Source organism: Schistocerca serialis, chromosome 5 (genome assembly GCF_023864345.2).
Source record: "Schistocerca serialis cubense isolate TAMUIC-IGC-003099 chromosome 5, iqSchSeri2.2, whole genome shotgun sequence".
NCBI lineage: Eukaryota > Metazoa > Arthropoda > Insecta > Orthoptera > Acrididae > Schistocerca > Schistocerca serialis.
The window spans coordinates 418,345-432,775 of record NC_064642.1 but is presented as its reverse complement, the minus strand read 5'-3'; the positions used below and the strand labels follow the sequence as shown (position 1 = coordinate 432,775).

The following is a 14,431-nucleotide window of genomic DNA, read 5'->3' as shown; positions in this document are numbered from 1 at the left end:
ACGACAGACGATACGATCATAACGACGGACCTGAATTGCATCAGAACTGGCGGGATTCAAACAGGGCAGGGCCCTCTCGACAAGGTGAATTTGTAGAAGTTAGGTCTCCAAATGCCAATAACGACGCGCACCAACAAGGAGACAATAGGCAATGACTCATACCGCTGCAGCCACAAAACGTACTTATGAAAGTGACGACGCAGCTGTCGTAGTTAGTAATTACGTAAAAATGAAAGACATTGAGAGGTGGCATGAGCCCCCTCTCATATTTCTATCTTACGATTTTCCTCTCTAATTGCATGCAGTGAAAAGTCGCTATTCCTTCACACGCGGACTTCCCACGCAGCGTCTCTCGTCACCCGTGTGTTCCGGTGACAGGCGGGCTCAGCTGATCTGGAAAGGGTTAAGCCGACGGGTGTGAGGAAGTCGAGTGAATGCTTTGCAGACGCCGACATTGTCAAAAGACACGCCCGGAGGGGTCTGAAGTAGCGGCTGGGCTAGAGGTTCCGTTACTTCACAGAAACTTAGCGAAAACACTTTCTGGCAGGCTACCAGCGAGGCGTGGGAATGACTTGTGTACCCAGGCAGTTGTGACGGGAAAATTCCCGCGCTTTCTTCAAAATAGTAACTGTGTTTGGCCTGCTCAGGGCATAGCTCCGTGACGTAGCAAAATCAGCGCAGAAATTGGCGCCAAGAATCTCCATTGGTGGAATGGTAGTGCTCCGGCAATAGAGTGGAATTTTCTGCCGGTTTTCGAGTTGCTGATTGGAACGTTTAACTACGGCCACTGTCGTGTGGGTGGGAATGTTGTGTGTTCGGCCTGTACGGGTGCTCTAGGTAGTCGGCTCTCGCCTTTCGGTCGAGGACGTCGAAGCAACCAGCCATCGCCTCTGGTACGCCAGATTGTGTTCTGGCAGTTAAGAAGACGGTTTGGTAATGTATGTCCGCAGCACCGGCAGATAGGGATTTTCCTAGGTGATAATCAGAGCTCAGCAGAGAGCACCTGTTCGTCTTTTTCTAGCTTTGTTCTGTCTTGAGTAGCAGCAATTAATGTTGGGTTAGCTGTGTGTCTCTCTTAAGATTTGAGTGGCAAGGAATTGGCTCCACATACCACTTCGTCTTAAACCTCACAATCTAGTTTAGGGACAACTTCACCTTCACAGCGTTTGTTTGAATATCCAATTTGAGCCAATTTGATGTATTATAAATGTTTCATGTGTTTGTGTTTATTATTTTGTGTTTAGTCTTAATAAATCATATTGTTATTTTGGACAGAACTTTCATTCTGTTAATCGGTAGAGCAACCCATCATTTCTCACTATGTTAATGAAACCTTCCTTTATTTAAGTTATTTATCAAATTAAATTATTGCAGGTGCCAATCTCTTTTCTACTCCACTTGCAGGGTTGATTAGTCAGTTCGCGTATATTTTTTAATCCATGTGCAACAGAAAAAGTCGGATTTAGAATAGGGGGGGCTTAGAGCATCATTTACATATGTAGATTCTAGAAGAATTTAGTGTTAAATACGCTGCTTGCCCCGGCACATTAGGGACATCTTACTCCAGGAACACGAAGCAAAATATAACAACATTGCATATCCTGTGATTCACGTTACAGTAAATGACGTAAAATTTACGGCAGTACTTGACTCTGGCAGTCCCAGTTCAGTAATTAGTGAAACAGCCTTTAGCAAATGCAACAAATGAAACGATTGCCCCACACTTCCGTTACGTAAGATTAAATTACAAGGTGCAATCGTTGGAAAAAGTGTAGATGTACGCCAACAAACCAACTTAGAATTCTTTTGTCAAAGCCACAGCGTCTCTATGAACTTTCTTATTGTTCCATTATTGTCGACGGAAATAATATTGGGAGTAGACTTTTTGAATGAATACAAAGCAATCTTTAACTTTCACGACGCTGAAATAAGTTTAGAGAAAGAAAGTAAGTCAATAGCTTTGAAATTTGAAGATTGGCTCTCAAACCATGACGAGGAAATTAATCGGCTTTACCTTCTGTTAGACAACAGTTCGGAATTTTCTACGGAACTAGACACTAACAATCACTCTGCAAGTACTGACAGGGATGATATCGACGACATATTTGAAACTAATGAGTTAATTCAGAATAAAATCCAAACAATTGAAAATTGTAATGACACTGATAGGCAGGACCTTTTTGAGATTTTTCAAGCACATTCCACAGTTTTTACTCACAAAACAGGAACAATCAAGGGATTTGAATACCACTTTCGTGTTCGTGAGCATACTAAATTTTGTGTTAGACCATATATAATTCCAGCACATTATAGGGACCGTGTTAGAACAGAAATACAATCTATGCTTGACGATGGCGTTATTGAGCCTGTAGTAAGCTCATACAACAATCCATTACATGTTGTTGAGAAGAAAGATGGATCGATCAGACTTGTCTTAGATTCGAGACAAATCAATACTATCATTATTCCTGAAACAGACAGGCCGCAAACGATGGAAGAACTTCTTCAAAATTTTAATGGTGTAAAAGTGTTGTCTTCTATTGATCTTAGATCCAGCTTTTATCAGATCGAACTTCATCCAGAATGTAGAAAATACACACCTTTTTTTGTTTCGGCGTTTGTTATTAATTTCGGAAACTTCCTTTTGGTTTGAACATTTCTTTGGCAGCGTTCATTCGCGGACTAAATTCCATATTACCTGATTTCTTAAAACGTCACATCACCTTATATGTGGATGATATTCTAAAAGCAGAAGCCTCATGGGAACAACATAATCGCATCCTCATCAGTTTGTTACGTATTTTTGCAAAATCTGGAATTACAGTTAACTTGTAAAAGTCTGAATTCGGTAGGTCAAAGGTGAGGTTTTTGGGACATATTATTTCTTCTGAAGGCATTCAGCCGGATCCTGAAAAGTTAGAAGCAATCAGAGCCATTCCAGTTCCATCCACAAAAAGACAAGTCCGCAGTTTTCTAGGTCTCGTAAATTTTCACCGTCGTTTTCTGAATATGCAAATTCTAGTTACACCAAAACTTTGATCTCTCACTGGAAAAAATACTATTTGGAACTGGGACGAACAAGCACAGCTGAAATTCAATTCTTTGAAAGAATCGCTACTTAACGTGCCAATACTAGCTCATCCAGATCTGTCACAAGATTTCTGTCTTAGCACGGATTCTTCTAAAGTCGGTCATGGTGCCCATTTATTTCAAGAAGCCATAGACAATCACACTACTGTTCAGAAAACTATTGCTTTTGCTAGCCGAGTGCTAACAAAATCTGAAAAAAATTATTCCGTTCCTGAATTAGAAGCTTTAGCTATCGTTTGGGCATTTAACAAATTCCGTTTCTTTCTTTCTGGCAAGCACGTAAAAGTATACAGTGATCATCGTGCATTACAATTTCTTATGTCTTCAAAATTAAATCATGACAGGTTAAAACGTTGAGCATTGTTTCTGCAAGAATTCCACTTCACAATAGTCTACATTCCCGGCAAGGAGAACATTGTTGCAGACACACTGTCACGCGCACCGGCTGGCCTTGAGAAAAGTAACACAGAAGGCAACCTTTAGAAAAACTTCAGTATTCTATACATTCAGAAAGTCGCCTTTGAAAACTTCATCACCACATCTTTAAAGGACAGTGCTCATGAACAAGATAAAGATCCAATTTGGAAAGACATCAAAAGTAAATGGCACGAAAAGACGCACACTCAGATTGGGCATTATTATCTGGTTAGAAACAACATACACTTCAAACGCTGCACTGTTGATGACAAGCTATGGGTACTTTGCATTCCAGACGATTTCGTTAATAAGCTCATTTGGTACATTCATTTCAGCTACGCACATTTTGGTCCACGAAAATGTTATCATATTCTTCGAACGACTTGTTGTTTTAACAATATGGAAAAGAGAATTCGAAGAGTCTTGTTCATTTGTAAACTTTGTCAAAAGGCGAAACCATCTACTATCTCACATCATGCTCCGTTGTTTCGTATCATTCCTTCTAAATTAAAAGAATTTGCTGCTCTTGATCTCTTGGGACCCTTTGCCAGAACATCAAATGGATTTTCGTACGTTCTAGTCGCTGTTGAGCTTACTTCAAAATTTGTTTCTTTCACTCCGTTACGTAAAGCCACTGGGCGGTCTGTATCCAACACCTTTGTTAAAAGCCATTTCAGATAATGGACCGCAATTCAGATCTGCTGTTTGGTCACGCATGCTTCGGAACAATAAAATCAAACCTGTTTTTATTTCATTGTACTCACCACATTGTAACCCATCTGAACGGATTATGAAAGAAATCAATAAGCCTTGCAGACTTTATTGTCACAGAAAGCATCAGCATTGGGACAGATATTTACACTTATTTCAAAACGTGCTGAATGAAATGCCTCATGACTCCACTGCTTTACCACCTATTCTTGTACTGAAGAATGAAGAACCACCGAACAGAATCAGAGAGATTGTACCTTTCCCGAATACACGTAAACTTCGACACAAAGACATAATTGATTTGGCTATTAAAAATATAAAATCTGCAGCAGACAAAAGTTGAAAACTACACGGTAAAGCAAATGCAAAGAAATTATATATTGGTCAGAAAGTTCTCATTAAAGTTCATTCATTGTCACATAAGAAGAAACACTTGAGTCACAAATTCTTTCTGATTTACAATGGACCTTACAAAATCCGACATATACCACATGATAATTGCATTGAAGTTGAAACTCTGCGTACTAGGAAGAGTAAAGGATTGCACCACATTTCACATGTAAAACCGTTTATTGAAAGATAATCTGCTTTTTAACTTTGTCTTTGCCATAAAACTTTTCACATCACATTTCTAGTATGCTTTGTCAGACTTAGAAACTGTTAACATGCAACAATGTTTGAAGTTAAATATCCAGTCAAGAACCAAGTGAACTTATTTAGACAGAATTTACGAGTGCATTGTTATAGTGAACAGACGACACAGTGTTATTGTGTGTGTACATTCTTGCTTGTTAGTTGTACGATTACGTAACGACTATAAGGCTTACATACTTAGAACATATACAGGTACTGCTAATGAGATTTTAATGTGACATTTTGGTTTACTTGAAAATACATTCTGGATTTAAAGTACTTTCTGAGAGATACCAGATGACACAGTGGTTAGTTTATGTGACAGCTACACGATTATATAACGACGCTACTAATGAGTGACAATTTACATTGTTTCTTTTGCGGTGTATCTGTTTTATATCTGCACAGTTTTTCTGTATTATTCTGGAAAGTAAAACATTTTTTAGTAGTAACTTTTGTGGTATAGCTACAATGAGACAGCCTTTTCTGTAGCACAACAATACGTTACAGCACAGTACTTTCTTCGTTACGGCAATAAGCGTAATAATTAAGATATCTATACGCAAAGCATTTCACTTTTGTTTATGAGGAGGTGAGTACATTGACTTCAGCAGAACTTTGCTTACAGAGGACGATAACTACGACAGTTCCACAGAATTATCTTACAGCAATACGCACATTTAGCGCTACATGACACGCATTTGAGTCATTAATTTTGTACTTAAAACATTTATTTTTAAAGATTTTTGAATTACAATGATACAAAGGTTTTCCGTGATACATAATTGCTGTAATCTGTAACACCTGAGGGTATAATTACATTAATCCTCAGGGGGGTACACGTTTACTTTGTGTACCATGTGTTTGGTAAGCACAAGGAGCCCCAGCTAATATGGTATTTGCTTATACAACTTTACACATCGGTACCATATTTCTCTAACACAGAATTACACAGCTATCTGATTATTTAACAGAGAAGCAAACATTTTTTTTACTATGTCAGTGACACATGTTTACGCAATTACAGTGTTGGATAACTTCACACTTATGAAATTGTATTTTGTCTGTACTTTGTGAACTGTTCATATTTTTTTCAGAACCATTGTGATACTATGAGAGCTTTGAATGATGTATTTGGTATGGGATCATGATTTTTAAAGTACGTTTGAGGTAGATGACAGTATTGAAATGAGCAGAGAATTTTTTTATGTTTTGACATTATTGCAGAAAGCTACAACATTTTTGAGATTTGGCTGAGTTTTTATGATGTTATTATTATGATGACAATGTGTATTATGCTGTTGAGGTGTGTTTATGATCAATAAGCTGATGCTATATGAGGAATTTGATTATGCTATGTATTTATTATGATGAAATATTGAAGATGTGTTGACAAATATGTATATAGGTAATAAGGTAAGGAATAATGAGTAGTGGTTAGGCACTCTGATTTGAGAAAACGGATGTTGGAAACCAAGAATCGTACTTTAAGAGTTATGAAATGTGTGTAAATGCGTGAATGTATCACAATGCCGATGAATATTTTTGGGACACTGTTATATTTATACGATTTTGTTTCTACAGATTTGCAACGCAAATTCTCGACCTGTGAAATATGAGACTGTCACTGTAGTGCAAACTGGTGTCGTAAATATTTCGGTAAGAAAGTTAAGTGAGGTCACCTTCACGTAATGCGTAGTGGGCACCCGGCTGCGCGACAGTCGCCTGGAAAAAAGCCATTAGTGTGTGCCTTTCAGAGGCATAGGTGGAGAAAAAAGGAGGGCATTATCCTCACTATTGACATTTCTTTGTAGAAAGCATTGCAAATCGACACGCTCAATCTTGAAGATATATGATTACACTGTGGAGCTCTTAATTTATGATATTTACTAAAATCCCTAATGAAATGATGAGAAACATTTTATATCTATTGTCTTTCTAGGTGAGAGATTGCTCATTTTGTTTAATATCTAGTTTCTAGCTGCACTACAGCATTGGTTAATATAAAATTCAATAGATGTACTAATGTAAATGTTTTCTGTCTGCAGATCCATTAAACAATAATTTTATAATCTACTTTCCTAAAATGAGGGAACACAAATAGGCATTTCCCTTCACAGGAATTGTGTAAATAATTTTTTTAACGACTTAGTAACTTTCTTGCAGAGTAAGATTTTGTGATGCATCACTCTAGTGTTAAGATGTGACATAGGTATTAGACATGGCCATCTTTACTGTAATATTTTTTCTGCTTGAGGTTTGTCATGTTTAGATATAAATTATAGCATTTGCTGCTGCTGTTTGCCAGGTATAGTGTTACTGAATTTCACTTTGTATTAGTCTGTTAAGCCAGTTTTACTACTGATTTATTTTTCTTTTTGCTGCACATTGGCTCATATTAGTGATAATGTTTCATTTTCTTTGCTCACACACACACACACACACACACACACACACACACACACACACACACACACACACACACACACATATATATATATATATATATATATATATATATATATACTTCATTCCATAGATCTTTCGTCTTATTTCAACATTTGTGTCCACCAAAAAAATCCTATCCAAGCATGCTTTCTGTATTTATATGTTCATATATTTCCTACCTCATTATTTATTTTCCATTATCTTACCTCATCGTTTATTTCCAAGAAAATCCTACCTAAACCTGTTGTATCTAAACCCTACTTTTTTGTTCATATCCTCTTTCAAAATACTTTTTTGGCCAAACCGTTTTCTTATAGCTTCTGAATGCATTTCTTCCAATTAATCACAACTCGTTCTCTTATATATCCTACCCTTTCTTAAGCTAACTTAAATCTGCGGAGCTCAGATATATATACCAAGGGACGAGGCAATGCAGCAGCACATAACAATTAACACAAACAGCAATGACAAAAAATTCAAATTGGCAAAGCAAGCAGCAATATATATATATATATATATATATATATATTGCTGCTTGCTTATATATATAAATTCAAATTGGCAAAGCAAGCAGCAATATATATATATATATATATATATATATATATATTGCTGCTTGCTTTGCCAATTTGAATTTTTTGTCATTGCTGTTTGTGTTAATTGTTATGTGCTGCTGCATTGTCTTGTCCCTTGGTATATATATCTGAGCTCCGCAGATTTAAGTTAGCTTAAGAAAGGGTAGGATATATAAGAGAACGAGTTGTGATGAATTGGAAGAAATGCATTCAGAAGCTATAAGAAAATGGTTTGGCCAAAAAAGTATTTTGAAAGAGGATATGAACAAAAATGTAGGGTTAAGATACAACAGGTTTAGGTAGGATTTTCTTGGAAATAAATGATGAGGTAAGATAATGGAAAATAAATAATGAGGTAGGAAATATGTGAACATATAAATACAGAAAGCATGCTTGGATAGGATTTTTTTGGTGGACACAAATGTTGAAATAAGACGAAAGATCTATGGAATGGAGTTTTGGGTTGGACTGCAGTACCAAATGTTACACTGAAAACAAACCCTGCACTTTCCTCTTGTGTTATTCTGCTATGTGTTTGTGTACCCTTGTTTATTTGTGTTTTTCCTGTCTTTATGTGTTTAGCTAATAAGATTTATGTTGTAGAATTTTTCAAATACTATGTTATTTTCTTTGTAAAGATGTTTAGACATTATTTATTCTGTTTTGTTTTAATGCTCATGTGTGATGTTTCGAAAGTTATTCTGATCTTTTGTGTATGTACTTATGTCATAATTCTTGTAACAGTGATGTACATGTTTATTTCTATTCTTTTGTAAAGCCTGTGTTACTACAAATGTTACCTGTATTGTTATGTTCTTTAATGATGCATTTTGTACCTTTGTTATTGTATTCTTATGTTATAAAATTGTAATTGACACCAGTTCATCAAATTAAGTAACTTGTAAGTTACATTTCACTGCACACATTTCTGTTGGTCATAGTATATGGACAATATGTGAGAAGTAGGGACTGATAGTGTTTGCACGTGTGTTAATAATTCAGCAAGGGACTGGTTAACAGCATTGCTGGTTCTAATGACAATTAAAAAAAAAAAAAGCTTTGTGAGTGCACAAGTGGTGGTTTATGGACTTGCTATATTGTCCACAAGACTCTTCTATGGTGATTGTGCACCTGCACAGTCGCAACTGATAGCTGCTAGCCATCTCTACAAGGACTACAGTGGGTCTGCACCTCTGGTGGTCCACCAATACCATACTATCTACCAAGACTATAGTGTGTCTGCTCTGTGATGACCTACCTACCAATATTCTTTAAAACTTCGACTGATTCTGCTGTGGGTTTGATCTGTTGTGGCCCATTACCCGTCTGCATGTCGAGAGTCAGCACTGTCTTTCCGTTGGAAGGACAACACTACTTCTCAAAGACTGTATGGAAATCCACTAGTTCCGCGTGCATTTTCAAAAAAGGAAAAACACTGCAATTTTACTGTGATGAATGGTCAGGACTGTCTTTATGGATTGTGAGAAAATTTTAGCTTTTGACCAACATTGTATCAATAGGTGTGTGCATTTGATATCTTTGTTATTGTAATTATGAAAAATTTTATCAAATCATTATTGGCCACTGCCCAAAACAATTTGTAAAAATTTTTGTGGGGAGCATGGGGGCTATGTAAGTAGGCTGTTTCGGTTTTCTTATTGGTAACGCCACGTAGTGCTCTGTATGAAAATCACTGGCTGTGCTGTGTGCAGTCTGTGGCTGGTTTGCATTGTTGGAATATTTCCTGTTGTAGCGTTGGGCAGCTGGATGTTAACAGCGCGTAGCGTTGCGCAGTTGGAGATGAGCCGCCAGCAGTGGTGGATGTGGGGAGAGAGATGGCGGATTTTTGAGAGCGGATGATCTGGACGTGTGTCCATCAGAAACAGTACATTTGTAAGAATGGATGTTATGAACTGCTATATATATTATGACTTTTGAACACTATTAAGGTAAATACATTGTTTGTTATCTATCAAAATCTTTCATTTGCTAACTATGCCTATCAGTAGTTAGTGCCTTCAATAGTTTGAATCTTTTATTTAGCTGGCAGTAGTGGCGCTCACTGTATTGCAGTAGTTCGAGTAATGAAGATTTTTGTGAGGTAAGTGATTCATGAAAGGTATAGGTTAATGTTAGTCAGGGCCATTCTTTTGTATGGATTACTGCTGACATATATACGGTCCAGTCTGCTTTTACCATTTTTGTGGTGATATGTAAATTCAGTGTGTGTTGGATGGAGGAGACGCCACAAATCTTCTATTTTCAGTCGTCGGATCAGTTCTTGGAGTTCTAGGCACATGTTTGGTACGGGTAATTGGTCTTCAGCTGCGGCGACACAGTTAAAATCTCCTCCAAGGATGATGATGTTATTGTTCTGTATCAGCAGTTCGGCTACTTCTTCATTATAGAAGGTGCTTCTTGCTCGCTTGTTGTCTGTGCCAGAAGGTGCGTATATGTCGGTAAAGAGCGTCTCTTCTATGTTTAGCGCCATCCTTCGGCCGCTTGACAACATTTCAGTCCCGCCAAAGTCGATCCCGTTCCGTACCATTATTGCCGTACCGCATTGGGATTCTGGGTCTATATTTGTGATTTCCGCATATCCTGGTATCTGGTTTATTTTAGTCGTAACCACTTCTTGCAATAGTGCAACGTCTGTTCTTCTATGGCGTAGGAAGTACGCGAGGGCTCGAATTTTTAAAGGTGTGCTCATTTCATTTATGTTAACTGTGACAACTTTATGGATTGTATTTGCCTGCCTACTCATTTAGTTTAACATCTCTCTGGCTGTTTTCTCTTCGGTCCTGTGACGAGTTGGAGCTGCGTCTTTTCTTGTTTTTCTTTGCGGGTTTGTTTACCATTTTCGTCGTTTGTGTCTGTTCGTCGTCTGTATTTTGTTTTTTTTTTCGGTTTGTCACCTGGTGGAGCACTTTGCGGTGACATCGTCGTTTTGGTTGAGCTTTAAAACTTTTCTCAGGTGGTTACTCTTCTCCTTTATCCACTGCTCGCGCGTCTGCTCCACGGTCGGGACGGCGCTCTCGCCCGCGGGCGTCGTCGCCTCGATTTGCATATTTTCGGTGGCCTGTTCCTGTCGTATTTCCTCCTACACCTGTTGTTGTGGCGCGCGCTCGGTCATCGGCTGACCTTGCTGCTCCGCCTCGTCCGAGCTGGCGTCGCTAATCTGCCTTTTACCTGCGTTTCCTGCCGGCTGGCCCGCAGCGGGGGCAGGGACCGGTTCACCCTCTCCGCCGTTGCCTCCCCCCGGCTGGGCTGCCGCTGCCCGCCTTCTCCTGCGGCTGTCTCTGCTGTGGCGCGTCCCTAATCGAAGGGAAATTCGGCAGCGAGATTCGGTGCTCTCCCAGCGTACGTATCTTCTCTGGGCAGCTGTAGTGGTCTTTTTCGCGGGCATTCATTTCTCATATGTCCTGTAGCGTGACAGATGGAGCAGGTCTGCGGCTGTCCGGTATACGAAACGAAACCCCTGTGCCCACAAACGTTAATGAAAGGCGGGATATGTTTTCTGAGGTCCATTTATACCGTTCGGACGCCCGAGTCCACCTGTATTCGGTAAGCACTCCCCCATTTTTCTCTTGTTAGTCTAAAAACATTCCCATAAAGCCTACAGCTCTTAATGACTTCCTTGTCCGCTACTTCAAATGGTAGACTGTAGATTTTGACGTTACGGATCCAGCAGCCAGAAGGCTGCATCTGAACGTTGCTTAGTGACCCATCTCTGTGTTTAAATTTCCAGGGTCCCCCATTTGTATTCACCAGTCTGTCAATTTCTGGGGGATTTCCTATTTTTATAAACAGAGCGTACAGAATAAAGTCCAACTGAATTCCGAGAATGTCCTCTATCGGCACTTTTACGTCATCAATTAACCAATTCTGGATGTCGAAAGCAGTCCGCTTCTCCAAATTCCTATCAAATGTCCACTTGATCGTGTCTTCACGATTGAGCGTCGCCAAGATTTCCGATTTTTAAACGTTAAAGGTACAAAGTTTTATACTCGCCAAGGCGAAGAAGGGCGGCCGGGAAATCCTCTGCTACCTGGGACGCACAATAGCGAGCGGCACACGTGTTCACAGGCGGGCAGCCAGCCAAGTAGTGGTGGGCAGGAAATCGCGTATCTGTTAGAAATCGCAGTGACTGAGAAGTCACAGATATCACAGTAGCAACTTTACAGAATCTAACTGCGATTTCAGTCACAGTTAGCAGTCGCAAGTAGTATTTCACATTCACAGACGTGAGCCATCTATTGGTCGAATTTAGCACTGCTTTCTGCGATTTCAGTGAAAAGTCGCAACTAAGAGTCGCAAGTAGCAACTAAAAAGCGCGGTTAACAGTGGCATCTGTTGGCCGAAGTTCGTACTACGTCCATCTCTGCGGTACGCTATGGAGTCTAACTGCGATTTCCGTGACAAGTCGCAACTAAGAGTCGCAAGCAGCAACTAGAAAGCGCGGTTAACAGTGCCATCTGTGGGTCAAAGTTCGTACTACGCCCATCTCTGCGGTACGCTATGGAGTCTAACTGCGATTTCCGTGACAAGTCGCAACTAAGAGTCGCAAGTAGCAACTAAAAAGCGCAGTTAACATTCTTTTCCTAGTGTCATCTGTTGACCGACGTACGTACTTCGTTATGAGAGCCTTGTGCCTCACGAGATCGATGTGCTGTGTGTGCGTATGAAAGGCTTATTTCAATAGTGGTACAAGTCCACTTTTGTTAATTTTGAGATATAGAGTCGTAAAGTTAAATGAGTGCTGAAAAATCTGCAGTTGAGATACCAGAAATATTCAAGCATATGGCTTCTTGCTAGAGATGAACCTTTATTTATGTTTGTTTGGATCGCTAACTTCAGAAGCATTATAGACAGAAAAGTGTAGGTAATGGACTTGTACCACTATTGAAATAAGCCCTTCATATTATATGACGACATGCACATTCAGCATCAGTTATGGTTGGTCAAATACTGCTGTGACTCTGAATGTATTATATTAATAAGAAGCAGCATTGCCTTTGTCTCCTGAAAATATCAAGTAACGTAACAAATGTGTTTGATTCTGCTTCCAATATGACAGTTTTGGTTAATACTCCACATGCCTACAGGACTTTGCAATGTTAACACAGCAGAACTCAGACATCTGTATAAGTGTAGAGAAATGAAAACAGTCATAGGAATGCCTCACTTTTGTTCCGACACAGTTCAAGACTCGGGAGAAAAGTTTTACACCTGGTGTTCTACATGGCAACTTCACACACAAGAACTTTTTGCCGACACTACTACCACCTACATAAGTAAGCTTTTCCTGTGTCACTTTCAAGTAATTCACTTAAGCTATTCCTGATTTAACTGGAAGATCTGTACTTCCCACTTTCATATCAACAGCCTCAAAATGCATATTGTAGACTTCGGGATATGTTACAGGTCAGTGTCACACAAAGATTGTGGAGAAAGGGGGGGGGGGGGGGGAGGCGGCGGCACGTCGGTAACCAACAAGTGTTTACCAATAAATAAGTGGCGGAAAATTACGGGTATAGGACGGCTTAACATGTGGAAAATGAGATTTCTATTATTCACTCAATGTATTTAACATTTATTATTACTTCAATAAAACACTTTAATCAGTCACACACTTATTTCATAATTATTTCACTTTTAAACTCCAAATCCTCTAAGAGCTGTCTTGAATCTTCACGAGTCTCTCTCAACAGCCTTGATGTGGATAGATATGTACAGCAAACAGTAATCAGTCAGAACTGCGTCTGCAAAAACACAAGGATTATTAAACAATTTTTGCTGTCACTTTACTAGCAATATAATTGACAGAGTAGATTGCTAATATTTGCTATATCACATTTGCTAATATTTGCTATATCACATTCGCAAGAACGATCTCACTGAAGTAATTAAGTCCATCAAAACGCTTAGAAACTAACCTCTCGTCTGACGAAAACGGTCTAAAGACTGACAATTTCTTCAGCTCTGTTGACAATGATATTTTGAATTATCACTTTACTGAGTGACTGAAATGTAGTTCAGGTACCTATGAACATAACAATATGTTAGAATTCATTTTCTAAACACGAACTATTACGATACTGTGCGGCTACTTACATATTAATTACACTATTAATATTTTCACAATTGTTTCTTTAATACAAAATTAAAGCCAACGGAAGAATAAACGTAAAACATACTTACCAATGACAGATTTGTTGAGATGCAATTTTCTGTGTGGACAGATGTAATTTTTTCATACGGTGGTACGTCGCAGAAATCGCAGGAGTCACAGAAATCGCAGAAGTCACAGAAGTCGCAGAAATCGCGGAAGTAGCAGAAATAGCAGTGGCGGAGGGATACGCGACTTAGGTTCCTTAACTGCGACAAATCACAGTTAAGAATAACAGATACTGAAAAGTAGCATTCACGTAAATCACTGATATCGGAAAATCGCAGTTTAGCCCATCACTACAGCCAGGTACTGGCCGGCCCCTGCTGCCGACGCAAGTTTTCTCACCTGACACACGCCGCGCTTCCAGATATTTGCGGTGCATTCT

At 39.1% G+C, this 14,431-nt stretch overlaps 1 long non-coding RNA gene across 1 annotated transcript; it reads right to left on the bottom strand.

Moving 5' to 3' along the window:
* Positions 1–13,513: 13,513 nt before the first annotated feature.
* LOC126481097 (uncharacterized) lies at positions 13,514–14,157 on the bottom strand. The gene is made up of 3 exons (XR_007587513.1): positions 14,076–14,157; positions 13,811–13,917; positions 13,514–13,636 (listed from the first exon to the last, which is right to left on the bottom strand). It is a non-coding gene; the product is annotated as an uncharacterized LOC126481097 (long non-coding RNA).
* Between the last annotated feature and the right edge of the window lie 274 nt (positions 14,158–14,431).